Source organism: Mauremys reevesii, linkage group 10, assembly GCF_016161935.1.
Source record: "Mauremys reevesii isolate NIE-2019 linkage group 10, ASM1616193v1, whole genome shotgun sequence".
Lineage (NCBI taxonomy): Eukaryota > Metazoa > Chordata > Testudines > Geoemydidae > Mauremys > Mauremys reevesii.
In genome coordinates this window covers 17,479,893-17,507,113 of record NC_052632.1, presented here as the reverse complement: position 1 = coordinate 17,507,113, position 27,221 = coordinate 17,479,893, and the positions used below count along the sequence as shown (strand labels likewise).

The window sequence follows — 27,221 nt, the reverse complement described above, 5'->3', positions numbered from 1 at the left end:
CTCTTTTTTGTGCCGCTTAGGGCAGCAGAAGTGCCACCGCTCTTTTTTGTGCTGCTTAGGGCGGCAGAAAAGCTGGAGCCGTCCCTGCCAGCCATGAATATCTAGTTGCTATGTAGACATACCACAGAGTTCTTCTTCAGGTGTGAAATCTGAACAGAAGTTGTTCCAATAAAAGATAGCCTGAGAGACAAGGTGGGTGAGGCTTTGTAATGTACATCTTGATACAAATAAGTGCTGTATATATTAGAGGTGGGCCTGAACCAAAATCCCACATTCAGACGCTCCCAAACTGCAGGGAAATTTGGCTCCAAAGTTAAGCTTAGTGACTCTCTTTTAGATAACAGTTTGTAGCTAAAGATCCCAACGTGCTCCACAAACTCTAGATATGATATAACTACACCAGTATCTGCATGCCCCACTGGAGAGAGAGGTGAGAAGAGATAGCAGCCTTTAAGCAGTCCTTAGCATAAAATACAAGAAGATTAGTTGGAATATTTTGAGTTATGAGCATTTGTCCTGTGTGTGCTAAAATATATAACCAGAAAGCCTAACCCCTTTCTTTGAGTTATTTGAAGTTTAGTGCCAGACTAAATACTAATATTAGTAGCATGAATAGAAAGAAGACATTTGTAAATTGGGTTAAGAACTGACTAATTGACAAAAAGACTAGAAAAAGTTGTCAGTAGGGGATTATCATTGAATGGAGGTGTTTCTAGTGGGGTTCTGCATGGATTGGTACTAAGCCTGACACTATTCAACATTTTCATCAATGATCTGGAATTAAATATGAAATGACTGCCGATAAAATTTGCAGATGACACGAAGATTGGCAGAAAGGTAAATAATGAGGACAGAGCAGCCATACAGAGCGGTTCACTTGGTATACTGGGCTCATTCAAATAAAATGTGTTTAAATACATTCAAATGCAAAGTTATACATCTGGGAACGAGAAATGTAGGCCAGACATACAGAACAGGGACTGTATCTTGGGAAGCAGTGAGTCTGAAAAGGATCTAGGGGTCCTAGTGGACAAGCAGTTCAAAAAGAGAAATGATGTGGCAAAAAGGTCTAATTTAATTGATTCACATGGCGTATCTTTTCATTCATTCATACAGCAACCCTAAAGATGTTGCCATTGCATTACAAGATGGAGTATTTTTATATGTTCAGTTTCTCAGATGCAACATGCGAAATGTTTCAAATGAACTGTTTTTTAATAAGCACTCTGACATGCACAAAGCAATAAGACTATAACTCCCCTAACGGTTTTTGGTATTCTAATAGATGAAACTGGAGTAATTCTTATGTTTAACATACCCATATGGTCTAACTGTTCTAAGGTGCATGAAAGTAAGTTCAATTTCCATTGTCTTGGGTTTTTTAAAAGTGAATTAATTTTAAGTCTGACAATTACAGCTCTCCAACATAGCTTATCATTCGTGCTCTGTAGCAAAGCACATTTATTTATCCCTTTCTCTCACTGGTCTTCAGTAGAATCTTTGTCTACAAGGCATTGTGCCCGCACAGGAGTTGAAATGCTTCTTGATCTCTTGCACTAACATTTCAGGGCTGCCTTTCAAAGGGGCCTCAGTTATGATTTATTCTTTGTCCGTGCATTGAGCTTTACCTGGCTACATGTGCAGTTGGTGGACACTCAGGTGTTAAAATCATTTGTCCACCCACTCAGGAATTAGTGCTGCCAAGTGTGTACCTAGGTGCTCTCACACACATCTTTTCACAAACACAGGAGGAGGTCAGTGTTTGAAAATCAGTCTCTGGGTGTCTTATATGCTATGGGCCTGCCTGGCTGCATGGATGTGGAGGAGTAAACAAGAATCTTTCCTACCCCAACCGCTTTCTCCACTGCACAAAAGTGGCACACAACATCAGGAACTGCTTGCTCCTGGACCCATTCCCACCCATCCTGAAAGCAGGAGACAAAAAAGGATGCAGAAGCAGAACCCTGGCTGGGCAATGCAGCTCTGAACCATCCATGCTAAGGCTTAAGAACCACAAGCCAGGCATACATATGTTTCTGCATGCTGGATTGCATGTAACAAAGTTGTGACAGTTGAACCACTGGCTTGGTTTGAGGTGTAGCAATAAAGTAAAGCAAGAAGAAACAGTGACTTCCTCATCTCAATAGCAGTCACAACAGTAGCAGCTGAGGTGGGACCAGGGACAGTGATGCAAACAGCAAGCTTATTTGTGTTTTGTTTTTGTTATTGAATTGTGCTGTGGAATGCATAGAACCCTCAGCAGTCACAGTAATGTTTGAGATTGTAGGTTTTGTTTTTGTTTTTTTAAATAATACATGAGAACTGTAATTAGCCTCTGGGCGACATCAGTACAGAGAGCAGACATCCTAGGTTCCTTCCCAGTTCACCGCGGGCCTCATCCAACTCCCATTAAAGCCAGAGGTGCTGTAAGACTGTCATTGACTTTACTGGGAATTGCACTGGGCTACTGTCAGAGCCTCTCATCTGGATTTTTACTTTCAAAATCTTTGCCTATAAAACAACTTATGTCAATTATTTTGTAAAGGGCACAAGAGCAGAAAGAAGCACTGCTTTATTGTTCGAACATTGTCTCCTTGAACTGAAAGGTTATTTTTGGATGCTGAAAAAATGCCAGCCATTTTTAAAAGAGAAACCGAAGTGACTTCAAGAACTCAAGAGCAAAACAGACAAGGAAGTCTAGATAATTCAAAGGCAGGGTTGGTTCTTTCTTTGAAGCAGAACAGATCGTTGCCTAGGGCAGCAAAATATTAGTGTGAGTAGAATGTTCAGTAACAGTATGGGTGACTGAGAGGTTAGGTAAGGGGTGTTTTACCAGTATCCTAAAAGCAGCAGAAACCCTAAAGCCAGCCCTGTTCAAAAAGTAAGAAATTATACCTAGGTACATAATTACTGCTGCCTCAACCAAAATAATGGGGATGAGAAACAATTAGCAAGAGCATTAATAAAATTCAAAAGGTAAATAAATGCTGAAACAGTAAGCAGCATTTTTAAATACCAGATTATGGGGGGGGGGGGGAAATCAATAAACTATTTCTTTCGGGATGAAGCCATCTACAACTATTTCATGATTATTTTTTTTAAGAAGGAAATACTTTCTAGAAGAGCAATAAATAGAGTTTGTTGCCAGATAGTTTGTCAACTGATTATCAGTTTTTCAGGCACACAGAATTAATTTGCTGCTTGTCACTGAACAGAATATTGGGATAGCACTGGGGGATTAGTGTTTGAATAAAGAGAGAAATTAATTCAAAATCTGTCAAAACTAAAACTAGGATTTTTTTCAATTCCAAGTTAATTCATTGTATTTACTTGCAAATAGCAGTTGCAATGGAATTTGGCTCTGTAGACTCAAAGACACTAAAAGGCTGTACTAAGAATCAGACCAAGTTACATGGGCACGTTTTTATTTTGTTTTAATTAATTTTATTTTAGTTGACAATCTTGCGTGGGGAAAGTGTGACACTTCATCTGGGCATATCGGACCTGCCCATCTTGAAGACATTTCTTCAACACTATCACTTAAATGGATGTGATAAAATTATCCCTTTTGAGCTACATCTCTATCAAGAAGTTTCTTATTACAGCTTAATAAATAAATGCATGGCGGGGGCACAAGTTCACCTGCACTGGGACTTTCAAAATTAAAAATGTCGCTCTTGATTATTTGCAGTGTTGAAAAAACATCCCTCTGGGTTTACTGTTCTGGAGTACAGACTAAATTAGGCCTTGTCTACATTAGGAAATTCATAAGCTGTGAGCAGAGAGGTAGAGGACAGTGTTAGAAAGTATGCATCTTGTCCACAGTAGTCCTCCCACCATTGCTACTACCAACGGAACAGTACTGGTGCAGAAAAACACAACATAAAACGTGTAGGGCTCAATCCTGCTGACTGTTACATCACATTTACATTGGAATTACTCCTCTGCCTTCAGAGAAGTTGATCCTGATTTACTTTGGCATTATGGAAAACAGAATTAAACTAGCCCCCTCCCCACAAATGGGTGAAATCATTTGCTCTCTACTCAGCTTTTATTCAGTCCTTACTCAGGCAGAGTTCCCACTGAAGTCAGTAAGACGTGAAAAGACAGTGTGGAAGGACTTTAGGGTCTGGACACACTGACACTGGAGTGTGGCACTGGAATGTGTCTGAGGAATAACGCAAAGGAAGAAACAGTGAGTGAGCAAGGTCCTTGGGATATGGTCCAACATTCCCTGTTTCTTTATATATTTTTATTTACAAATATGCTGAGTTGTGCTATTAGACCAGAGCTGATTTTAAATGGCCTTTTAATATTCTGTGAAAGCTGTCCAATAAACAGGAATCTCCGTGCTCATGAAAATCACAGCAGGGAAACTGGGTTTTCATGAATAATGCACTGCAGTTAGGTGCATTCAAGAATCAATTAAGATGTAAATGTTTTAAGTATTTTAGCAAAAAGAACAAGGAGTACTTGTGGCACCTTAGAGACTAACAAATTTATTTGGGCATAAGCTTTCCTGGGTTAAAACCCACTTCATCGGATGCATGCAGTGGAAAATACAGTAGGAAGATATATATACACAGAGGACATGAAAAAATGGGTGTTGCCATACCAACTCTAACGAGACTAGTCAATTAAGGTGGGCTATTATCAGCAGGAGAAAAAAACTTTGTAGTGATAATCAGGATGGCCCATTTCAAACAGTTGACAAGAAGGTGTGAGTAACAGTAGGGGAAAAATTAGCATGGGGAAATAGTTTTTACTTTGTGTAATGACCCATCCACTCCCAGTCTTTATTCAAGCCTAATTTAATGGTGTCCAGTTTTGCAAATTAATTACAGTTCTGCAGTTTCTCGTTGGAGTCTGTTTTTGAAGTTTTTTTTGTTGTTGAAGAATTGCGACTTTTAGGTCTGTAATTGAGTGACCAGGGAGGTTGAAGTGTTCTCCGACTGGTTTTTGAATGTTATAATTCTTGACGTCTGATTTGTGTCCACTTATTCTTTTGCGTAGAGACTGTCCAGTTTGGCCAATGTACATGGCAGAGGGGCATTGCTAGCACATGATGGCATATATCACATTGGTAGATGTGCAGGTGAACGAGCCTCTGATGGTGTGGCTGATGTGATTAGGTCCTACGATGGTGTCCCTTTAATAGATATGTGGACAGAGTTGGCAACGAGCTTTGTTGCAAGGATAGGTTCCTGGGTTAGTTGTTTTGTTGTGTGATATGTGGTTTCTGGTGAATATTTGCTTCAGGTTGCGGGGCTGTCTGTAAGTGAAGACTGGCCTGTCTCCCAAGATCTGTGAGAGTGGGGGATTGTCCTTCAGGATAGGTTGTGGATCCTTGATGATGTGCTGGAGAGGTTTTAGTTGGGGGCTGAAGGTGATGGATAGTGGTATTCTGTTACTTTCTTTGTTGGGCCTGTCTTGGAGTAGGTGACTTCTGAGTATTCTTCTGGCTCTGTAAATCTGTTTCTTCACTTCAGCAGGTGGGTATTGTAGTTTTAAGAACTCTTGATAGAGACCTTGTAAGTGTTTGTTTGTCTCTGTCGGAGGGATTGGAGCAAATGCAGTTGTATCTTAGAGCTTGGCTGTAGACAGTGGATCGTGTGATGTGGTTTGGATGAAAGCTGGAGGGTGGTGGTGTTTATGTGACCATCGCTTATTAGCACTGTAGTGTCCAGGAAGTGGATCTCTTGTGTGAACTGGTCCAGGCTGAGGTTGATGGTGGGATGGAAATTGTTGAAATCAAGGTGGAATTCATCAAGGGCTTCTTTTCCATTGGTCCAGATGATGAAGATGTCATCAATGTAGTGCAAGTAGAGTAGGGGCATTAGGGGACGAGAGCTGAGGAAACGTTGTTCTAAATCAGCCATAAAAATGTTGGCATATTGTGGCACTGCTATGGGTACCCGCATGGCCCCACAGTATGCCAACATTTTTATGGCTGATACAGACTCTCATGGCTACCACTCTGAAACCTGTTAAGTATTTTAGTTACCCATTACACACATGGGCCCTGATTCATATGCTATGTAATATTTCATGTTTAATTAACTAGGTTTTTATTTTTATTTTTACTCTTTGATTTGAAATCCAGCTTATGTTCCTTTTAGCAGAAAAATGTTGCAGGTTAATTACAACTCTCTGAAATGTCCATGTGAGACTTAATGCTACATATCGTATTTGTGGTAGGTACCCAGCAATATACCGGCACATCACTATGGCCTTGATTCAGCAAGGTACTAAAAAGTGATGTACCTAGCTTAAAGCACGTGCATAGCCCAGCTGAAGTCAGTGGGCTTAAAGTTAGGCTATGCCTGCACCCTGAGCTAGCAGTATGATTTCCCCGCTCATGTAGGTATATTCACTCTAGATCTCACTGAGCTAGCAGAAGTATAAATAGCAGTGTCATGGCATTAGCACGGGCATCGACAGTGGTGACAAACCCACCTGAAACCAGTGGGTAGGTGCTCAGCATGGCAGAGCCGTGCCTCCACTGGCACTGCCTGTGATACTGCAGCTGTACTAGTTATACTCACGCCAGGGCCGGCTCCAGACCCCAGCGCGCCAAGCGCGCGCTTGGGGCGGCATTTTGCCGGCAGGTGAGCAGGCGGCTCCGGCGGACCTCCCGCAGGCATGACTGCGGAGGGTTCACTGGTCCCGCAGCTTGGGTGGACCTCCCGCAGGCATGCCAGCGGATGCTCCACCGGAGCCGCGGGACCAGCGGAACCTCCGCAGGCACGTCTGCAAGAGGTACCCCAGAGTCGCGGGACCGGCGACCGCCAGAGCGTGCCCCACGGCGTGCCGCCCTGCTTGGGGCGGCGGGATTCCTAGAGCCGCCCCTGACTCACGCTAGCTCAATGAGAGGTAGGCCAAGTATGTGTGCATGAGCTGGGAATCCCATCCCTAGCTTGTACTGTAGTTGTAGCCTTTGTCATGCACCTAGCTGAATTGGGGCCTGTACTTTTAGCATTCTGTAGTGTACTCATTAAAATGTGAACTAGCCATCCTGTCCTAATAAAATATGTTGCATGCAGTCGTGTTATGGCCATGTTGGCTCCTGGATACTAGAGAGACAAGGTGGGTGAGGTAATATCTTTTATTGCACCAACTGCTGTTGGTGAGAGAGAGAAATTCTCAAGCTTCCATAAAGCTCTTCTTCTCAAAATTGTGATTGGCATCTACTCGTTTTTTTCTAGGACAAAACAGAGCATGAATACTTGCTAGATGGAGGAGGAATTGATAACTTCCCTGTGACAATGACAGAAATGTAGAAACACTGTGCAGCTAAGGTAATATGAATTTATTTTAGACAGTGAGGCACCAACATATAGGAGATAAGTGTCTCAAAAACAGGGTTTTAGGTTACTGTTGTGCCCAATTATTTTTACTATGCAGAAAAGCATTAGGTTTTTTGAATCAGTAAAAATATTTGATCTTAATTTATTAATGACAAGAATAATGAAATCTTTAACTCAGACTAGAAGAGGCTACAGTACGAGTATAAAACTCTTTGCTGAGTAGAAGGAAACTCTACTAAATCTCTAACAATAGACAGTTGTTAACTACAGTGCTTTACAATGTGTGCAGAAAGTAAGATCCCTTCTGCAAAGAGCTTACAGTCTAAATGGTATTAATGAATATAATAACTGGAGCAACAACACCCCAGACACAGGAAAATAGGAAAACATTGGTGAGATCAACACGTGAAGGCTTTGCAGATAGAGTACGTTTTAAGGTGGATTTTTAGGCCTGATCCATTGTGCACTAAAGTCAACAAGAGTCTTCCAGTTGACTTCAATGGTCAATTGATCAGGCCTTTGAAGAAGGAGGGAAGAGAGAGAATGCTTGGTCCATGGGAAGTGGAACCTGTTTCAGGTGTAAGGGGCAGCATGGAAGGAGATCCTGAGCAGTTAGAATAGGGGATCTGAAGGTGGCGTGGGATGAAATGAGAGCAGAGACTTAGGTAGGGACAGACTTGTGAAGAGACTAGAAGGTAACAGGAGGGAACTGAAACAGATAAATTAATAAGAAATGCCTCCAAAATGACCAGAGACAAATGTATGTTCATGCAGTATAATCTGCTCTACCCAGTTGTTGAACTTACTACAACTTTTTGGGCCTGGTGTCTCCAAGATCTGAACCCTCAGTTGATGAACCTGCCGATCAACACAGCCCAGGCCCCACACCATACTCTCTCTGAGAAGCAATTAAACCTGACTTCCCTTCCACCTAACGAGTGCATTTGCAACACCAGGCATGACCCCCTAACCGAAACCTGGAGAAACAACTTGGTCACCATCCTAGTAGCATGTGTAATATAGACCTATGCTCCTTAAATATTCATTGCACTAAAGGATAAAAGCTTATTCTAGATACTCTTGGGGTAAAATTAAATCTCTTCAGGGACCTCTTAATGATGGCTTGCTTCTGTCCATAGAAACAAGCTTCAAGCTGGCTATTGAGAGCCTTCTCTAATGCAGGGAGATTGAGGTCAAGCAGGAGTTGGAAGAGTTATGAAGATAATATGAAGCGTCCTTGAGTGTACAGGGAGGGGAGCAGAGCGCTATGCGTTTTAAGTGAGGTACTCACCTTAAATAAATGAATGTTGAGGATTATGTTATATCACCAAACCAGTCCTTCTCAGTTTTGTTAAAGGACACATAAGAGGATGCCAGAAGAAAGGCATAACCTACTTATAAGTACAAAGTACATCTTAAAAAAAAAAAAAAGATTGTTTTAAGGCTGAGTTGAGAGTTAGAACCTGTAATTGTGTCCTTGCCAACTGAATTTTTGCTTCAGTAGTTGCTCTAATATCCCGTAAAAGGAAATATTTAGGGTGATAAATCCCAGTGTAATCCCTTGCCCTGTTTTCATAAACCCAACTCCTCTCTATGGAGAGGAAGAGTTTTGGCCATTTGTTCTATCTTTTAAACAAGATATTTGAAAGAAATACAGAAAATGTAGTGCCATGTTACATGCTTAGCATTGACTCTCCCTCTCAATTCTCATTCAACATAATAAATGCTGTGACATGCTGCCTGCATGCTCACATGCTTCATTTCAGACCTGATGCATCTTCTTTCTTTTCATAATCGTGCTTAGCTTATCAAGGTGGATGAAGTAATATCTTTTATTGGACTAACTTCTGCTGGTGACAGAGACAAGCTTTTGAGCCACATAGAGCTCTTCTTCAGGTCTGACAGGTGAACCTCAAAAGGCTCACAGGTCAAAATAAGAACTGAAAAGTACAACTGTCTAGCTGAATTACCTGCTCCTCTAAAGTGTGCAGAACTGAGTGGGAAGTCACTGGAATTCATAAGGAGAAATAAAAGTTAGCTGAACCTGTTGAACCTGTAACCTATAGGACTAACCTGCTTGCTTGCATATATGTATCTTTTCTTGAAGTTTAAGTCAGTGGTTCCCAAACTTGTTCCACCGCTTGTGCAGGGAAAGCCCCTGGCGGGGTGGGCCAGATTGTTTACCTGCCGCGTCCGGAGGTTCGGCCGATCGTGCCTTCCAGTGGCCGCGGTTCGCTGCTCTAGGCCAATGGGAGCTGCTGGAAGTGGCACGGGCCGAGGGACATACTGGCCACCGCTTCCAGCAGCTCCCATTGGCCTGCAGCAGCGAACCGCGGCCAGCGGGAGCCGCGATGGGCTGAACCTGCGGATGCAACAGGTAAACAAACCGGCCCAGCCCGCCAGGGGCTTTCCCTACACAAGCGGCGGAATAAGTTTGGGAACCACTGGTTTAAGTATTTGGTTTATTGTAATAAGTTTGGCTGTAATGCAAGAGACCTACAGGCCATATCCTGTATGTTAAACTAAGGCAAAGTTAGCATATCTATATTAAGACCATTTACTCAGAAAGTAAAGTTGACCTATACCTTGTTACCTAAATAGATAAGTATCAGAGGGGTAGCCGTGTTAGTCTGGTTCTGTAGAAGCAGCAAAGAATCCTGTGGCACCTTATAGACTAACAGACGTTTAGCAGCATGAGCTTTCGTGGTTGAATACCCACTTCTTCGGATGCAAGACCGAAGAAGTGGGTATTCACCCACGAAAGCTCATGCTGCTAAACGTCTGTTAGTCTATAAGGTGCCACAGGATTCTTTGCTGCTCCTAAATAGATAAGTATCCACGCCTATGTCTATGACCTTTTATCTAGACTAATAGACAATGGAGAATGGCATAGGGGGTTTTTCAGTGTTGTACCCACAGACTTAACAGATAAACCACAAGGAAACATATGTGGGTAGGTACATGTCATCAATACGCACATACATACTACCCTAACTTTTTGTGGGTGAGGAATCAAATTTGGGCATAGAATTTCTGGAACTTTGCCCTATAAAAGAGGTGAGCCACCTCGATAAAGTACTCCAATATCACTTACTTCCTCCATTCTCTCTATCTATTCTATCTATCTATGATGACTCCTACTATTAGTAGGCTGTACTTGTTCTTCTTAACAGGAGTGCCACCAGCTTTTTTGGCGCTCTAGGCGGCGGAAGGTCCCACCCCCGAAATGGCGCCCCCGACAGAGGCAGCGGAAGGTCCCGCCCCCGAAATACCGCCGATGACTGGGGCGGCTGAAGATCCAGCCGCTGCGGTCACCGCCCTCCAAATGTTAATGCCCTAGGCGACCGCCTAGGTCGCCTAATGGGCTGTGCCGGCCCTGCTTCTTAAACTTCAAGTGTCAAGGGAGGTAGGCTAAGCTTGGCTTCCCTAAGTTTTATTCTTAGTTTTGTTTATTAGGTTTTGATTTTAAGTTTAAGTTAGTCAAGTAAACTCTAATTTAGTTTTGATAGCTCTTAGCATTAGATTTTTCTAAGCACTGCATCCCTCACTCAAGAATTGAGAAACCTGAACTGCAAGGCTGGTCCTGTGTGTCTTGCCACCAGGTTATCAAGGAAGGGTGTGAGTATATTAACCAAAGCTTTCTTGCATATAATACTATTTTATCATATGTATCTTTTGAATAGCAGTAATACAATTGTAAATTTGTAACTCTGATTATTTTACCATTTACTTACTATTATTGTTTTAATAAAAAGTCTTTAAGGCTGTGTCTGTCTCAGTGTGAGCTTTCTGTCATACCCCCGAGGGTCCTTTGTAAATTCTGTGGAGCCTGATTCGGGACAAGAACTTTTATCTTCTGATCAAACAGATTGGCGAGCCTAAGACCCATACAAATTAATATTTATAATTTATTATTAATAAATTAAATAAGAATTAAATTAATACATTAAATTAATATTATCCGTACACCCTAAATCAGGGTACAAACCTCAAAAAAGGTTAGGTTCAAGATTCAGGTGACCATTTTAAACTTATTTATTTTATCCAAACCAGTTAACCCACTCCTGGTATTAATATTCATTAGCAGTCTCTGATACTGCCTAGAAAGTCTTTGGTTTTTTAGGTAGCAGGTTTCTCATTCATGTAGCTCATTCTAAAGCTCTACATAAAGGATTAGAAATACAAATCCATTCCTTTAATGTTTTGTCAAAGCAAGTGGAGTAACTGATTCCTTTGTTTAAGTGAGGAGACCTCAAAATAATTATAAAACAAATGACCACTTCCTAGTCATTGTTCATGTGTATCTCCTTAGAATGACAAAATTTCTAGGGGCAGAAAGTCGGCTGCAGGTGAGGAGTGTTCTGCACGACTTGGGAGGGGTGAATGTGACTTTAAACCACCTTCTTGATACCCGGTTCCTGGGGCCATCCCAGGGCTGCATGTCAGGAATCAGCTGGGTGTAAAGGAGCCACAGGCCCACCGCTTTTCCTTGACTATGACCAGTAGCTATGAAGGGGGAAACCATATGGTGACTGTATACCAACTAAGGGCTTCCCATGCCAAAAGCATTCACCATTGCCTTGCTATGCCAACTTTGCATCAGCAGAGTACAATGTATATGTATGCAATGTCCAGTTCCTCAGTTACAGCATGGCTACAATTCTTAGCAGGTATGCAGGGTATGGAAAACTTATACACCTCTACCTCAATATAACGCTGTCCTCGGGAGCCAAAAAATCTTACCGTGTTACAGGTGAAACCGCGTTATATCGAACTTGATTTGATCCGCCGGAGCGCGCAGCCCAGCCCCCCTGAAGTGCTGCTTTCCCGTGTTATATCTGAATTCATGTTGTTTCGGGTGGTGTTATATCGAGGTAGAGGTGTATAATCAGTGAAATGGGAGTTGATGGGTGCCTTTTAAAAACGTCCTGTGTGATATGTTCAGTTACACATGCATCAAGATTCTAAAGAGATTCCTAGAACAATCCTGTGATGATTTGCAAAGAGTGGCTATGAAATGAAAAAGTACTTCTGGCTCTTGAGAGCCTGTAATTTACTGTGTGCCACTGCTCCTGGGCAGGTGGAATATCAGACTGTCTGTTATGAGCCCTAAGGGTGAAATCCTGCTCCATTGATGTCAGTGGGAGTTTTGCCATTGATTTTCAGCAGGGCCAGGATTTCACCCTAAAACTACCGCTGATTCCACATTAGAGCAGGAAGCAAATGCTTTTTCTTTAGGAGCAGAAGGATTTCAGTTCTGTACCTTATTATGACCACGAAGTCCGCAGTGGCTGCTGATCCAACATTATAAAGGAACAATGGGTATATGTCTGAGTATATATTTCGTGTCTCAGATATGTCAGATTTGTTTGCTTGATTTGAGGTTTTAGCCAGACACTTTCCTTTTGGGACATCTGCCATGAGTGATTATTTTTATTTTTAAATTCATGTTTAGGCCCCAATGCATATTCTTTCGGGAAGATTTGTGCAAGTCTTGAAGGTTTTGGAATACTAAGTACTTTTTGTTGTACAATGAATGTGCTAAAGAATAGCTTTAGCAGACAGATTTGACTAGGAGGCACAGTAATGCTGTGACGTGTCACTGCCTGGTGTGAAATGACTCACTCTGCAGAAATGCAAAATCACATTGTGTAGTCCAAAATCTTTTATTTTGTTCACATATGAACAAAAAGTTTCTTTGTCCATGGTATTAAGTTTTGCTTCAGTAACTGCATGCATTTAAAGTAAACCCATACAGAGTCTAGGACAACTGGATTGAGATATCCCATGTCTGAAGGAAGGGCATCAGATGAGGTCTGAGACTTGGGTGTTTGCCCTAGAGTCAAGAGCTAGAATTAGTGACTGGACTCTACCCAGACCTATGGGCTTGATTAGGTTCAATGACAACAGAATGGTGACTTACTGGTTACCGGACCGGTTTGTAACAAGGAGACCATTACTCATGAGTAATCCAATTGATTTCAGTGGGATTATTTGATACGTATGATATGACTCCACATGAGTACCAAGGGCGGCAGGTTTGTATTTTGGTGATGCCCAGAACATGCAAAGCTCTCCCCCCACCTGCCTAAGGCTCTGGGAGGGAGTTTGTGTGGGGGGAGGAGGGCTGGGGTGCAGGCCCTGGACTGGGGCATGGGATTGGGGTGCAGGATCTGGGAAGGAGTTTGGGTGCTGGGTGCAGGCTCCGGGCTGGAGCAGGGGGGTGGGGAAGGAGTTTGGGGGCAGGAGGGTGTGTGTGGAAAGGGGGTGCAGGCTCTGGGAGGGAGTGTGGGAAAGGGGTGGGGGTGCAGGCTCTGGGAGGAGATGTGGGGGGTGCAGTGCTTACCTGGGTCTCCTAGGCAGGGCGGGCCAGGGGGCCTCTGTGCTCTGCTACCCCCAGGCACTGCCACTGCAGCTTCCTATTGGCTGCAGGGGCGCTTAGGGTGGGAGCAGCTCATGTGGACAGAGAGCTGACCCACCCTGCCCAGGGGCTGCAGGGAGGGGCCGGCAGCCACGTGGAGCGAGCAGGCAGGAAGCCACTCAGCTTTGCTGTGCTGCCAGTGGTGGGTGGGTGCCCTGGGCCATTTTAATTCTCCTGGGAGACCGCCGGGGGGCAGGGCAGAGCACCTGGGAACAGAAGGGTGGGGATGAGGGAAAGACCTGGCTTCAAACATTGCTGGAGCTGGGCCCTGGGCCAAGAATATTCCTGGTACTCAAGCACCACAGGCCCATAGAACTTGCCGCCCATGATGAATATAGGTAATAAAATCTAGCCCTAGAGGGATTGGGTTTGACTCAGGGCTGGTCTGATGTCTGTGTGCTCAGGTGTTAGAGAGACAAGGTGGGTGAGATAATATCCTTTATTGGACCTCACCCACTTTGTCTAATATCCTCGGACCAACATGGCTACAACTGTACTGCATGCACAGATGTTCTCCTAATTTAATTGAAATCAGGTTGGTTCTTTTGCTTAGTGATGATACTTTGCCTGCTACATAAGGGAATTGAATTTTTGTAAATTTTTCTTTAAGATAGAGGAAAAGCATATAATTTTGTTCAAATAGCAAATTACTCTTCTCTTTTAGCAGACTGTAACTCATGTGGCCAAAATAGGTTAGATTAGCTAAACCTGATCATCTCAGTTGAGACATTCTCTTAGTTCTCTTAATTGGGTATCTAGCTTCTGCTTGATGACAGCTGATCTTTTTCTTCTAGCATATAATCCATATTTTTTCACATTATTCAACAGCTAGTGTTTAAATTCTGTGGTGCTGTTTAAAAAGAATACAGGATGTAGGTATTTATGAAGCTGTTATATATTAATGGAGAAGAAATAAAAGACAGCACTTTTACAGCTATAGCACACTGTCTTGCCAGAGGATATCTATGTAGAGTTACTGATTGCTTAATAGTTTGCAACAAATACAGATTAATAAATGGAAATATTGTGCCCCATGTACAGTGTGCAGGATAAGAAAAACATTTAATCTCTTTAAGCTACAGATGGCAGAATAGACTCCTTTAAACATAGTTAATAGTTTCATGTTAGAATAACATTAAGCATTTCACATGCTCTTCACACTATAAATTTCTCTTGTAATCTTATCTGACAGAATTTCGGGGCCTGACCTGCTGCAGCTGAAGTCAAAGGAAATTTTGCGATTGACTTCAGAGAAAGCAGGATAAGACCCTAAGGAACAAGTTTTTCATGCTCAAAGTTAAAGGTTTTGTCCATTTAATAGCTACCAATGGTATTTTTGTCCAAGTGACTGAACTCTATAGGAATCCTCTACTCTTGTTAGATGATTGAGGCATGAGAATGCAATCTTTCCCTGAACCCTGCATTACAGTAATAGAATAGGCATCCTAATAGCTAGCTGTTTCCAGTGAGCAACAAGAGGGTGGCATTAATCTGTTGTGGTCTCAAGTTTAAGTGTCACTGTGTTTGTGGGAAAGTGCTTTGGCAATTTAAAGTCAGTAAGGCCAGAGTAATCAAACAAAGAATCCTAATCAGAGCATATCATTGTGATAGAGATTAAAGCTGAGAACAAGTAGCTTTTCCATACAAAGTTTTATTCTTCTTCTCCTTGAAAGCAGAAGAGCAACATTTTATTTCATTCTACCTCTTCTTTTTCCCCTCTCCCCTCATTATTATCTGTTTCTCAAAATAATAGCAAGTACATTTTCTTCTCTGGTCTGTTTGCTACAGTATTTCTCTCCTAGGACTTTTTATTCTTTCAGCCTTGAGTTTGAGGCAGCATAAATCAATAATATAAACTAGGCTCCTAGTTTGATAGAAAAGCACAAGGGTGAGCCAATGAACATCTGCTGAGCAGAGCCTGAAAAAAAAAAAGGCAATGCTATATGTAGCCTATTTTTATAGTCTCGGTACAGAGGAAGGAGAGAGAGGGCGTATTGGTGGTTGAGAAAGAAGGCTGCACAAACTAACAATCATAAATAGAATCACTAATTAACTCACAGACTCTAAAAACATCACATTTGTTGTGTGAATATAACAAAGCTGCCTCCTGTAGATGCATCAACCAAAATGCTGTTGGCAATGGAGTTTTTTCTTGACACTAAGGGTATGTCTAGACAGCAAAGGAAAACCTGCGGTTGGTCCATGCTACCCACTTGGGCTGTTTCATTGCTGTGTAGACTTCTGGGCTCAGGCTGGAGCCCAACCTCTGGGACACTTCCAACCCACAGGCTTCAGCCTGAACCCGGAAGTCTACACAGCAATGAAACAGCCCCACAGCCTAAGCACTGCAAGCCCAAGTTGGCTAGGATGGGTGTTTTAGTTGCAGTTACAGAAATCTCGTGGGGCAGAGGACAGCAATAGCCACCTGACCAAGTTTGACAGTCTATTGGGAAGAAAAAGGAGAATGAAGTTTCTTTAGGGCAGTCATGATAAGTCTCTGGCATTATATAGTGTTGGTTTATCAGAGGAGTATTTAATTGTTATTGGTGTTACTCTTATCCCAAGGATGAGGGAATAGACGAGTAAGTGGTGTTTGAACTAAGTCCAAAGTAAATCTCTCTACCAGATTTGCCTTCTGGACAAATTGCGAAGGGCCCTAATGCCACATAGAACAGATCCCCAATCAATACTTTTGTTATGCAGCTCCTGCTGATAGATATAATGGGTTACAGATCACACAAAACCTTTGTAAACCCTATAATTTGTAGCTTCAGAAATATCCTACTCTTATGCCATAATCTATCAGATACATAAGCTTTCAACAGATTTTCCGAGAGCTTTTGTTATTCTTATACACTATTTTGTACATGCAGCTGAAGCAAGCTAACTGTAGGCGGTGGCACCACTCTCAACTCTGAAGTTTGTTGGCTTGTAATACTTATCTCATATTTCCAGCTCTTGGGGAATAGCAGGGTTGGCACATCTAGATAACAGCTGTATTAGTTTCAGCATCTATCACTCAACAATAATTGAAACTTTAGGCCCCAAAGTAATATTCCGCTATACACCTATTCTATCATACTTGTTTGTGTTAGCATTTGTGGAGTTTACTGTACCACAGTGTTTCTTCTCTCACAACCAGGGAGCGTATGTCAGCACTCAGAACTTGCTGATAATATATGGGAAAATAAAAAAGCACACTACAACACCAGGAGAGCTTCCTCATAAAGGGACACGATCAGTTTGAAATGTGGATACTTTTAAAATAGTTGTATTAGTTTTAGATACTGCTGTTGCTGTGCATATGAAGAGAAAACAGTGGAAATGACTGGACAGAAGGAGCTGTCAATTGCACAAAAACAACTGAAAAAAGAGATTCCATCCCTGCTCGCCACCCAATTCCTCCCAGGTGTAGCTCTCTTAGTGGCTAGTTTTGTAACAAATAGTAAGAGAACATTTTTCAGGCAAACATGTCATTTTGAAGTTGATAGCATCTCTGTAAACTGAATCCCTCGAGGACCAGTTGAAATAGTAGTTAAAATTACTGACTTCATCATAAGATAGTAACTGAGGTGTGGATAGCATTGAAATACTTATCTTATACTCACACACACAAACACAGATATCAGTGTGTTCTGAGAAACAAGCTACTCAAGTATGGTTTAGCCCATCTCTGCTTATACCAGATAAGAACATATATAAATAAATGTCAGACTCTGGCACAGAGTCTGTTGCCAAATGTACAGACTATTAAAAACTCATCAGACTAACCTTGAAGTCCTACTGAAAAAACTAACAGAAGGCAATCTTCTTTCCCATAAGATACAAATTGAAAATATAAGAAACCATATTTAAGGCCGGTTAGGATTAATAGTGACAATGTAATAGCTTCAAAACAAAGGGGCTGCTTCTTCTTTTTTTGTTTATGCATCATCCCATTATGATCACTGAGTACTACCTGCATGTGTGGGGCAAAGAATATATCCCTAAGTTTGCAGTATCAGTACTGTGTATAATGAGGAAGTGACCCCCACAAATCAACAATAAAATGTAAAACAGTTTTGATTTAAATACTAATTTTGCTCATAGTTCCATGCATCTGAGAAATATTTAATTTTAATTTTTTTTCAGTTTATGTACATTTAAAAAAAACATGGATTCAATTGTTCCCAGGCCTAGGTGCTTTTGGAAACTTCTTGAAAAACATAACCATTCAAAAACAAGTCATCTCCAAAACAGTGGATATAGCCACCCACGCTCTATGTGGGGGGAAAAACATGGTTTCTAGAATCAATTTTGAAGCTCACTCTGGAGTGGGAATAAAGATGCCTATTTCCCATTCTAACTTTGGAGAATTCCCTTTTATCCAACCTCTGAAGCCTCTGGTAAATCAGCAGGGTGTGTTGCTAGAGTAATATGGTACTATGGCGGCGAGAAGAATAAACATGATGATGATGACATGACTTTTTTTTTATATATAGATATATAATATATAATGATATGATAGCCTACACTGATGACCAGGGCCAGGGCCGGCCTTTTTGCGCCGCGCCAAGCGGCCATCGCGGCGCGCGAGCGCCCGGGAGCGGAGCAGCAGCCCGCGGGCATGCTGATGACTGTGGTCCCGCTGGCTGGCTTGGTGGACCTGGACCCCGCGGGGCGGACGGCGGTTCGCGGCGGCTCTGCCGCTGCTGCTGCGGCGCTCGCGCGCGCGGCGTCCGGTCCGCGGCCGCGGGGCGACCTGCCTCGCGCAGCCGGCCCTGCGGCCGCCCCACCTGCCCCCTGCCCCGCCCTTTAGCCACCAGCTTGTTTTGCTGGTGCCTGCTGCTGCCTGTGGCCCCTGCATGATGACAGCCACACTGTTTATCACGGTGTCCATGACACCCATCACTATGTCATTGACACTACTATATTATTGTAAGCTTTTGCAATCTATTCCTTTGTTGTCTTTTTTTTTTTGCAGTGCAGCAGTACCAATACTTTTTATGCTTAGCATGAATGGAAAATCACCTTAGGGGGATTTAAATTTAAAACCACAACAGACTGAAGACTATTCCATGGATAGTTCTGCTCATGTGGGGGTTTTACAATAGGAAATTGCAGGGTTTAGGGGAAATGATCCATGCACCCTGGGCATGTCCTTTCTGACTGTGTGCCATATCTTGTTTGCTAGTGTCGGATTCTACACCACACCCTGTACTAGATTTGTACCAGATCTGAAATAGTGCCTTTTTGTCCAGGAAAAGCATATTTATACTCTTTAGGTGAGGAGAGGAAAGTGAGACAAAAGGAAAAGAGAGACAGGAAATGAAGAGGAGAGTAAACAACAGGAGAGAGAGAGAGAGAAAATCACAAGGTGTGAGGCAACTGAGAGCAGACTACATGGAGATTCAGTGCAAGACAGAGAAGAGAATAAACTGCAAGGCAAAGAGGTGAGATTAAGAGGTAAATAGTTTTATCATGAGGCAAAAAATGTGTACACATTATCAAAAATATTGAAAGCAGATGGGAAATTCTGCCTATTTAGGTGGAGGTGGTCGGAGAATGCAGAGCAGGTGAAATCTAAAGCTTACAATGGGTTAAAAGATATACCGGTAATTTAGGGTACTTGGCAGCCATCTCACATTCCTGAAACTTCAAAAAGTATCAGAAAGCTACAGAGCTTGGTAGAAATACTCGAGAGATCTGAGAGAGTGACAGCTCTGTGATTATGTACTACAGTGTAGTTAAGCATGCAGATAGGACTGCCAAGAAAAACTGCCATAGCTCCATCAGTTAACTCAGCTGAGTGCCATTGAAATATAGCTGCAGCTAATACAATAGTTGTCAATGAAGAAGTGACTCCCCCCCCACACACTTTTAATTAGGTTTATGAGCATTAGGCCAAATTGTGTTCTCAGTTATATCAGCCCCACTGAAGGGATAGTAGCAGATACCTTGGGCCAAACCCTGCTATTTAAACTTGTTTGGCATTAGTTCACCTTTGATGATACAAAGGAATTTAAACTGTATTCTTCTCTTCGCTAGGGAAGGTGGGCAGTGTTTGTACTGCTGCCTTACCTAAGTAGTCCACTAAGGTAAGAAAGCTTTAACTTGTAGCTAGGGCTATAGAAGAACCCTGCTACCAGAGGCTGTCTTGGGAATATTCTGAGTGCACCACTGTCTGCCTGACTCATGCTTCATCCTTTGTCACTTCTGCTCGCTTTTTGATCTGTTGACTAGTTAATGGTCACTTGTACAGCAACAGCCCTCCTGAGGATGGACTTTCTGCAAGCTGATGCCCTGACCCCTGGGTTATGCTGGCAGAAATTGGTATAATCCTGGGATGAACTGAGCCAATTACCTTTCATTTAAAAGTAATAGGTCCAAATTCTGTCTATGGGAGTTGCATAAGTGGAATGGAAGGTAGAATTTGAGCCACATAGTTTTAGGATAGTAAATAAATATAATTTTAAGCCATTTATTTCAGTGTACCAAGCTGCTCTTTCATTGAAACATTTTCCATATCTGCAGTTTCCTTTAAAGTTTTTCTGATTTTGCTAGTGCTGTCACTAATGATACAGATTGGAAAGTTGGCTGGGAAATCTTTCTGACTCTGAAAATATCCAGTTGGTCAAGCTGTACTAACATAACAGAGAATGCTAATGACTGGGAAGTAGTAGGTAAGGCAGAATGGAAAATTCCTAAAAGAAATAAATGAATCCATTACAGAAAGAAAAGAATTGCTATAGGACTTCTGCAATAATTAATTAATTTAACATTATTATCTGTGCCACTTTTGTCCAAGGAGAAATTTACATTAGTTTGGATGCAAGTGTGCAATGTCTTATTTTATTCTATATAGGTTTTTATACTGCGCTCATCTGATTTTCTTTACAAAACTTTATCCATTTATAATTATTATTGCTGTAGACTGTAGGAGCCTTAGTCATAGACCAAGACCTCATTGTGATAGATGCAGTACAAATCCCTACCTTTTTGAAAATATTTATCAGCTTCCATACTGTACTATAGTTTTAAATGTGAGATTTATCCTGCTGGAAAAAAGTTAGGTGTTGTTCTCAGGTCCTGTGTTCAAAATTTTGAGGCTATTTGAAGTATGTTAGATGCTCTTTTGTAGACCTCGACACATAACATAGTTTACAAATGAAATAGTGGGTACAAATGTACGTTTGTCCACATATCTTTGTGGTCAAGCATTGGTGTGACTATGGATCATTTCTGGAGTGGTTTTCTTCATGATCGTTTGGAACCAGGCAGGGAGATGGTTGTTCAAACTGCCTACACTGGACAGCGCAAATGATTATGTTTCTCTTTTGCTCTCATTCCATTCATTTTTCATTCATCCAGATGGTGTGGTGATGTGTGTGTGTGAATAAGATTATTTAAATAAAGACACATTTAGACCCAGATCCTCAAAGGTATTTAGGCTCACTGAAATCAGTGAAAGTAAGGAGCCTAAATACCTTTCAAGACTGGGCCTATGTACTTACGCACTCCTTTTTTGTAAACAAAATCTGTTCTGCTTTAAGGTCTTAAGGACTTTTCTGTGCAGAAACAACAGTGTCTGGAAGAAAATGCTGTTTGAAAAAAATATGGTGCAATGGTAGAAGCTAATTAAGCCTATGCTAGGTGCTTATGGCTGGAATCGGAAATAAAATAGATATCTGTTACCCTGGAACTGTTATTTGTGTACACGTTTCTAATATGTTTCTCTGGGCCAGATTTTAAAGGTATTTAGGTGCTTAAAGATGCAGATAGGCTCCTAGATGTTTTTGAAAATCCCAGTAGGCACATAACTCCTATTGATTTCATACATGTTTGAAACAAAGCAAATGGTGATCATGTTTGCCAATATATTGCTTGCAAACTGTATATATGTTCAAATTACTAAGGGCTGGTCTACACTAGGGGGGAGTATAGATCTAAGATACGCAAGTTCAGCTACGTGAACAGCGTAGCTGAAGTCGAAGTATCTTAGATCGATTTACCTCGGGTCCTCACGGCACGGGATCGATGTCCGTGGCGCCCCGTGTCGACTCCGCTACCGCCGCTCGCTCCGGTGTAGTTCCGGAGTTGACAAGAGTGCGTTCGGGGATCAATATATCGAGTCTACATGAGATGCGATATATCGATCCCCGAAAAATCGATCGCTACCTGCCGATACGGCGGGTAGTCTGGACGTACCCTAAGTGAAATTAGTGTTTGTGAAAGATACCAGATTCACAGTCTAGCACAGCAATCCTCTCCTTATGTAACAAAAGTAATAGCAAAGCAGTCTTCCTACACTGCCCTGCCAATGTGTCTCAATCTCATTTTTCAGAGAGACCAACTTTAGGTGCAAGAAAGTAGGTCAGTCTCCCTGCTAGTGAAATACTTAGCTTCTTTCCTGAGGCCTCCAGCTTATTTCCCATAGTGAACAAAACGGCCAACGGATAATGTATTCAATTACGGCCTCTCCTAGCTCACATTTGAACTAGTGAGCTATGAAGAGGTGAAATGCTCAATAGTCCAACACCAATTTATTGAGTCACTTCATAAATATACATATTGAGGTTGAGTAACTTCCAGTCTTCCTTTTTCTTACCACTTTGTTTTGTTTTCGTCTCCTTCCCCTTTGTTTGATTATTTCATTTTCAAACTAGAGCAGAATCTCACTAATCCTTACTCCTGGTGGCTCACATGAAAAGTGGCAGTCTTTCCCCACACATTTAATCACACTATGCCGCAATAGGGTCTCTTATTTATTTCTAAGATGTCAGTTTTTTTACAGGGCATTTTTATTAGTGCATTATGAGGGATTTATATGTAAAGAGCTAAAATGAAGAATTTGTAAGAATTAATGAACAACGAATATTTTGTAGTGCATTGTCCTTATGTTTCTGCTAATTTTTCATGGTTCTCCTTGTCAGAACAAGTGAGAGACTGTTGTATTTACTTGGCTAATCAGTACTGAATAAGAAGAAAAATGTAATTGCAGCTTTTATAAGCACACATATTACAACCCTTCATGCTTTATTATTTATTATTATTTATTAATTTTATTTTAAAAGATAATGTAAGTTTGTATGATTCTTTACAAGATGTATGGCAATGGGCTTGAGTTGTAACTTTACTCAGGTGAGTGGTTCCATTGATGTCAGTAGGACTATTTGTGTGGATAAAAAGTTACTCGTGATCCATCCCTGCCCATTCTGGCTAATAGCCATTGATGGACCTATCCTCCATGAATTTATATAGTTCTTTGAAGACTGTTATCAGGTCACCCCTAGTCTTACTTCTTGTCTTACTTCTACGAAACGTGTCCAACTTTTTAAACCTTTTTAACCTTTCCTCAAAGGTCAGGTTTTCTAAACCTTTTGTAATTTTTGTTGCTCTCCTTTGGATTCTCTCCAATTTGTCCACATCTTTCCTAAAGCTGAAAATTGGACACAGTACTCCAGCTGAGGCCTCATCAGTGCCAAATAGAGCAGGATAGTGACCTTCCATGTCTTATATATGACACTTCTGTTAATACACCCCAGAATGATAGTCACTTTTTCACAACTGCATCTCATTGTTGACTCTCCTTCAATTTGTGATCCACTATAACCTCCAGATTGTTTTTAGCAATACTACTACCTAGCCAGTTATTCCCTATTTGTAGTTGTGCATTTTGATTTTTTTTCCTTCCTAAGTGAAGTACTTTCCACTTGTCTTTATTTTATTTCATCTTATTGATTTCAGACCAATTCTTCAATTTGTTGAAATCGTTTTGAATTCTAATCCTACTTCCAAAGTGCTTGCAATCACTCCTAGCTTGGTGTCACTCCTATCCATTATCCAAGTAATAATGAAGATATTGAATAGTACCAGACCCAGGACTGACCCCTGTAAGTCACCACTAGATATAGCTTCTTAATTTGACAGTGAGCCATTAATAACTACTCTTGGAGAATGGTCTTGCAACCAGTTACTCACTTACCTTTTATAGTAATTTCATCTAGAGCACATTTCCCTAGTTTGCTTGTGATAATGTCATGTGGGACGTTGTCAAAAGCCTTACTAAAATCAAGATCTATCATGTCCCCTGCTTCCCTCCACATCCACTAAGCCAGTAACCCTATCAAAGATGGAAATTAGGTTGGTTGGCATGATTTATTTTCGACAAATCCATGCTGGCTATTCCTTATAACCCTATTATCCTCCAGGTGCTTACAAATTGATTGTTTAATAATTTGTTGCAGTATCTTTCCAGCCAGGTATCGAAGTTAGGCTAACTGGTCTATAATTCCCCTTTTTAAAGATTAGGTGCTATGCTTGCCCTTCTCCAGTCCTCTGGGAGCTCATCCTCTATGAGTTCTCAAAGATAATTGTTAACAGTTCCAAGATTGGTTGAGCTAATATCTTAAGAACCTTAAGATGGATTTCATCAGGCCCTGCCAACTTGAATACATCTAACTTATCTAAATATTCTTTAACTTGTTCTTTCCCTGTTTTGGTATGTTTTCCTTCCCCCCTTCTCTTTAATATTAATAGTGTTGAGTATCACCATTAACATTTTTAGTGAAGACTGAAGCAAAATAGGCACTAAACCCTTCAGCTTTCTTGATGTTATCAGTTATTAGCTCTCCTTCACTGCTAAGTAGAGAACCTGCACTTTCCTTCATCTTCTTCTTCCTCCGAATGTATTTAGAAAGCCTTATTGCCTTTTACGTCCCTTGCTAGGCATAGCATCCTTTTTGATTTTTAGGTCTGTGATGTTATCTGATTTAAAATATGACCATATAGATCGGGGTGGATGAACGTTTTGGCCTGAGGGCCACATCTGGGTGGGGAAATTGTATGCAGGGCCATGAATGTAGGGCTGGGGTTGGGGTGTGGAAGGGGGCGTGGGAGGGGGTGTGCTGTGCAGGAAGGGTGCAGGGTATGGTAGGGGGTTGGGGTGCAGGAGGGGGTGCGGAGTGTGGGAGGGGGCTCAGGCCAGGGGGTTGAGATGCAGGAAGGATGCGGCTGGGGGCTCAGGGCAGGGGTTGCAGTGCGTGGTGCAGGAGGGGTTCAGGGTGTGGGCTCTGGCCCTGTACTGCTTACCTCGAGTGGCTCCAGGGTGGCAGTGGGGCTAAGGCAGGCTCCCTGCCTTCCCTGGCCCCACACCACTCCCAGAAGTGGCCAGCATGTCTGGCAGTGGCTCCTAGGGGTGGGGTGGGGCAGGCGATTCCACCACGCGCTGCCCTCACCTCTGGATACAACCCCCGAAGCGCCCATTGGCCGCGGTTCCCGTTCCTGGCCAATGGGAGCTGCAAGGGCAGTGCACGGAGCCCTCTGCTCACCTCTCCCCAGGGGCCGCAGAGACATGGTGCTGGCTGCTTCCAGGAGTGGTGCGGGGCCGGGGCAGGCAGGGAGCCTGCCTTAGCACCACCGCTCCATGGGGCTGGCTATCCCGCAGGCCGGACTGAAAGCCCTGAAGGGCTGGATCCAGCCCATGGGCCATAGTTTGCCCTCCCCCGCTACAGATGATTGTTGCAACCACTGTTATATATTTGCAACATATCTTGTACAAAATGTGGCATGTAAGATGTCTATTAAAAGGTTATGATTTTCTGGTTATGATTATGCTATCTGTTTGTGTGTATCATTTTTGTATTTGAAGTTACAAGTATTGGCACTATACCTGTATTTCAAATGTTTGCTCCTGGGCTAACTAACAAGGTATTTAGCCAGCACATCTTGGAGGGACTATTTAAATTGAGTGGCCCACCAAAAGGACATTAACTCACAATGGACCATGGGAGGCGCCCACCTACACTGAGTGGACTGTCCTGTAAACGTGCTGTCTGGAATATAGGTAATGGCTTCCTGCAATGACTGAGCGAAATTGGGCATGGACATGTGACTCCAAACTCCCATATTTTACCTGTAATTTTTCACTAGCTGTGCTGAGGTGTTTGTTTAAGACAATGGGGTTCCCTCCACATGGCAGAAGATATAAAAGGCTCTGAAAACCCCTGCACCAGCCTCTATCCTGCTCCAGCCTCTGGATTATGGACTATACTAATGGGAGTATTCTAACCAATGGACTGAGGACTTTCCAATGATTTGCAAGCAACCAGAAACTTGATATAAGCCAGCAGTTTATTCCATCACTGCTACAAGCCTGAACCAAGAACTTTGCCATTACTATATGTATTTGATTTCTTTAACCAATTTTATCTTTTTCTTTCTTTCTTTCTTTAATTAAACCTTTAAATTTTAGATACTGAAGGATTGGCATCGGCATGATTTTTGGGTAAGATCTAAGTTATATATTGACCTGGGTGTGCGGCTGGTCCTTTGGGATCAGAAGAACCTTTTATTTGATGAGACTGGTTGTAAAGAACCACTCGCTACTTTTAAATCCAATGTTTTTGGTGGTAATACAAGGAGTGGAATGCTGGAGGAAACTGCTTTTCTGACTTCTTGTTAGCCAGTGTGGTGAAAGAGAAGTTTTTACTTTTGTTGCTAGTTTGGTATATACTATGGGGGATTAGCCACAAGTCTTGGGGTGTATCTGCCCTATTTCTCAGCAGTTTGTCCTGAGTTTGGCATCCTCAGTTGTGGCCCACTGAGGCACGGTTACAGGGTCATTAAAGATCTCCTGATGGAGTGTAGTTGTAGTTATATTGGCAAAGTTGTGCTTTTACCAGGATAGTTTATTTTGTTCAGGGCTAGTGAAGTGAGCTACACTAGTGAAAGTGCAACACTGCTGGTGTAAAACGATCCTTCATAAACTGAGTGGTCTTAGCATGCAACTTACGCACAATGTGTTTTCCACTGTGATGTCCTTACAACTCTTCTTCCCATTACTTGTCATTAGTTTAATTCCACAGCTGTGCTTCACAGGTGAACATTAAGTTCAAAGGTTATTCTCTGAATTATTTTGGGATTTCAATCTTGTATTGGTTTAAAATACCTTTTCATAATTACAGTTGATGTTTTGCCATTTTTCTTCCCCCCTCAGATTTAAAAAAAAAATAATTCAATTTTCTGTGTTGGTGCCTGCACTAATGACAGGAACACATATATAGTTATTCTTTGGATTCCATTCAAGAACACCTTCCTTTTGCACTGGGTGTGGAAAGCTCATGCTCATTTTGTGGTTTCATTAATTGTTTAATAGTGGCTATCAAATAACAGGGATTGATGTTTCAGTTAGTCACTTTTAAAATGATTGTTAATTTTTGGCAGTTTAAAAGATATTATAAAATCAATGTGATTTAGGTGGACATATCTGCAAAGTGTTAAGATAGACAAGGAGTTTAGATGTTCTGATATTTCTCCTTTTCACTCCTGCACCTAGCAGTAAGTCTCTGAGGAATTACAGAGTTAGCTGTTTCAACTCTCAAAGATACAGAAGTGGAAAATATTTAAAAAAAAACAAAACAAAAACAGTCTAACAAAAATTATATGGCTCCTAAGTAGTTGCATGCATTCCAATGCAAAGTGTCCTATTATAGCTGCTTACTTTCTCTCTTCCT

At 41.9% G+C, this 27,221-nt stretch overlaps 1 protein-coding gene across 5 annotated transcripts in view; it reads left to right on the top strand.

Annotated features, from left to right (window-relative positions):
• SH3GL3 (SH3 domain containing GRB2 like 3, endophilin A3) overlaps window positions 1–27,221 on the top strand; it is a 74,980-nt gene that overhangs the window by 15,866 nt on the left and 31,893 nt on the right. Inside the window, exon 1 of one of the 5 annotated variants that reach the window (XM_039492867.1) lies at window positions 18,993–19,160. The exons of the other annotated variants lie outside the window; for them this stretch is intronic. The gene's annotated coding sequence lies outside the window, so the exon portion shown is untranslated. Of the gene's footprint in view, window positions 1–18,992; window positions 19,161–27,221 lie in introns of those variants that run through there. 5 annotated transcript variants of the gene reach the window in all.